The sequence below is a fragment of the Oncorhynchus tshawytscha genome, linkage group LG07 (assembly GCF_018296145.1).
Source record: "Oncorhynchus tshawytscha isolate Ot180627B linkage group LG07, Otsh_v2.0, whole genome shotgun sequence".
NCBI lineage: Eukaryota > Metazoa > Chordata > Actinopteri > Salmoniformes > Salmonidae > Oncorhynchus > Oncorhynchus tshawytscha.
In genome coordinates, this window is record NC_056435.1 from 54,981,394 (window position 1) to 54,985,377 (window position 3,984).

Below are 3,984 nucleotides of genomic sequence, written 5' to 3' on the forward strand. Positions count from 1 at the left end.
GCAAATTATGGTGGAAAATAAGTATTTGGTCAATAACAAAAGTTTCTCAATACTTTGTTATATACCATTTGTTGGCAATGACAGGGGTCAAATGTTTTCTGTAAGTCTTCACAAGGTTTTCACACACTGTTGATGGTATTTTGGCCCATTCCTCCATGCAGATCTCCTCTAGAGCAGTGATGTTTTGGGGCTGTTGCTGGGCAACACGGACTTTCAACTCCCTCAAGATTTTCTATGGGGTTGAGATCTGGAGACTGGCTAGGCCACTTCAGGACCTTGAAATGCTTCTTACAAAGCCACTCCTTCATTGCTCGGGCCGTGTGTTTGGGATCATTGTCATGCTGAAAGACCCAGTCACGTTTCATCTTCAATGCCCTTGCTGATGGAAGGAGGTTTTCACTCAAAATCCCACGATACATGGACCCATTCTTTCCTTTACACGGATCAATCGTCCTGGTCCCTTTGCAGAAACCAGCCCCAAAGCATGATGTTTCTGCCCCCATGCTTCACAGTAGGTATGGTCTTCTTTGGATGCAACTCAGCATTCTTTGTCCTCCAAACACGACGAGTTGAGTTTTTACCAAAAAGTTATATTTTGGTTTCATCTGACCATATGACATTCTCCCAATCTTCTTCTGGATCATCCAAATGCTCTCTAGCCAACTTCAGACGGGCCTGGACATGTACTGGCTTAAGCACCGGGACACGTCTGGCACTGCAGGATTTGAGTCCCTGGCAGCGTAGTGTGTTACTGATGGTAGGCTTTGTTACTTTGGTCCCAGATCTCTGCAGGTCATTCACTAGGTCCCACCGTGTGGTTCTGGGATTTTTGCTCACCGTTCTTGTGATCATTTTAACCCCACGGGGTGAGATCTTTGCGTGGAGCCCCAGATCGAGGGAGATTATCAGTGGTCTTGTATGTCTTCCATTTCCTAATAATTGCTCCCACAGTTGATTTCTTCAAACCAAGCTGCTTACCTATTGCAGATTCAGTCTTCCCAGCATGGTGCAGGTCTATAATTTTGTTTCTGGTGTCCTTTGACAGCTCTTTGGTCTTGGCCATCGTGGAGTTTGGAGTGTGACTGTTTGAGGTTGTGGACAGGTGTCTTTTATACTGATAACAAGTTCAAACAGGTGCCATTAATACAGGTAACGAGTGGAGGACAGAGGAGCCTCTTAAAGAAGAAGTTACAGGTCTGTGAGAGCCAGAAAGCTTGTTTGTAGGTGACCAAATACTTATTTTGCACCACAATTTGCAAATAAATTCATTAAAAATCCTACAATGTGAGTTTCTGGATTTTTTTCTTCTAATTTTGTCTGTCATAGTTGAAGTGTAGCTATGATGAAAATTACAGGCCTCATCTTTTTAAGTGGGAGAACTTGCACAATTGGTGGCTGACTAAATACTTTTTTGCCTCACTGTACATTGACATATAATGACTGTTCACTATAATAATGGAACACTAGTCACTTTAATGTTTACGTACTGCTTTACTCATTTCATATGTATATACTAAATTCTATTATACTGTATTTTAGTCAATGCCACTGACATTGCACATCCAAATATTTATATATTTTTAAATTCCATTATTTTACATTTAGATTTGTGTGTATTGTTGCGAATTGTTAGATATTACTGCACTGTTGGGGCTAGAACACAAGCATTTCGCAAGCACCCACAATAACATCTGCTAAATATGTATGTGAAAAATGGCCTTCATTTGATTTGAAACTCAACTGTTTAAAGTCGACATTTGCCTCATGGTGAAACTCTGAACGGTTTCCTTCCTCTTCGGCAACTTAGTTAGAAGGACGCATATTCCCCCTCAGGAAACTAAAAAGATGTGGCATGGGTCCTGAGATCCTCAAAAGGTTCTACAGCTGCAACATCGAGAGCATCCTGACCGGTTGCATCACTGCCTGGTAAGGTAATTGCTCGGCCTCCGACCGCAAGGCACTTCAGAAGGTGGTGCGTACGGCCCAGTACATTACTGCCATCCAGGACCTCTACTCCAGGCAGTGTCAGAGGAAGGCCCTAAAAATGACCAAAGACCCCAGCCACCCCAGTCCTAGACTGTTCTCTCTACTACCGCATGGTAAGTGGTACTGGAGTGCCAAGTCTAGACAAAAAGGCTTCTCAACAGTTTTTACCCCAAGCCATAAGACTCCTGAACAGGTAATCAAATGGCTACCTGACTATTTTCATTGTGCCACTCCCCAACCCCTCTTTTACACTGCTGCTACTCTCTGTTTATCATATATGCATAGTCACTTTAACTATACATTCATGTACATACTACCTCAATTTGCCTAACCAACCAGTGCTCCCGCACATTGGCTAACCGGGCTATCTGCATTATGTCCCACCTCCCGCCAACCCTCTTTTTACGCTACTGCTACACTCTGTTCATCATATATGCATAGTCACTTTAACCGTAACTACATGTACATACTACCTCAATAAGCCTGACTAACCGGTGTCTGTATATAACCTTGCTACTGTTATTTTCAAATGTCTTTTACTGTTTTGGAAAATCTCCCTGGTCTTTGTGGTTGAATCTGTGCTTGAAATTCACTGCTCGACTGAGGGACCTTACAATTATCTGTATGTGTGGGGTACAGAGGTGATGTAGTCATTTAAAAAATGACTTAAACACTATTGCACACAGAGTGAGTCCGTAATTTAAACTTGTCATAAGTTTGAATGCTTACTGACTCAATACATTACATGTTTTACTAATTCGTAAACATTCCACTGGAATTATAGAATATTGTTTGAAGGCCAGTGACACAATCCAAAGGTAATCCATTTCAAATTCAGGCTATAACAAGTCAAGGGGGTGTGAATAATTTCTGAAGACACTGTATATTCTTCAGGAATCAATAGGGTGTATGTCATTAATTTATGAGTAGAAAATGTATGTAGCAACTGCTGATTTTTTAAGGTTTGGGTGCATTTTCTGACATTTGGAACAAATGCACTGTTTGACGGAGAGCATCATATTTTGAACACAGAATATTTAGAATTATAGGATAGCACCTATGTATCATCCAAGCTCACTTTAATCCATTTTACAAAAAAAAAAGGACGATACAATCATTAATTTCTTCAATTTGCTTATCGTACCCAGAATCTAACAGAATAGTTGCAAATGTTGCATTCGGAAAATGTGACTGTCTCAGCTCCGTATTATTGACACCCCTTCTATTGGGGTTAACGCTGTTGCATGTTTCAGAATACCCTGTGTCTGAGCAGTTTGAGCCAGGTTCCATACCACAGCGCCATAGGGAATTTCCACCCACAGTACAGGAAGGGAAAGAAGGAAAATAAATAAAGGAGGAGATTATTCAGTCTATCATAATGCTTATCAATCATCTTCTCTGTGAAAACGCTAGCAAAAATGCTTTACTTTTTAAGGATTCAGACATATTTCACATCTTCAGTCATAGTAACAGACACCAGATTGTGGCAAATGGTTGAACTTTTCATGCGAATCATTGATCCCATAGATGTAGACATGCCATTGGAATGATCATATTCGTGTCTGTATCTGAAATAGGTCAAAATTAGACGTTCATCCATTTTCTCAAATGTAACATTTCAAAGCTATTGCAAAAGTCAAATTTTGAAGTGGTTAAGTTGAGGCATTAAAATCTCAAAACAACTTTCTATCACTGGGATGGAACTTGAAACTCTATATATTTTCCACTTCACAGTAAGCAGACATTTGACTAACTGACTTGTTGGAAAGGTGGCATCTGTGATGGTGCCACGTTGAAGTTACTGAGCTTTTCAACAAGGCCATTCTACTGCTAATGTTTGTCTATGAAGTTCGCATGGCTGTGTGCTTGATTTTATACACCTGTCAGCAATGGGTGCATGAAATAGCCAAATCAACTTATTTTAAGGGATGTCCACATACTTTGTGTGTGTATATATATGTGTATATATATATATATGTGTGTGTGTGTGTGTATTTA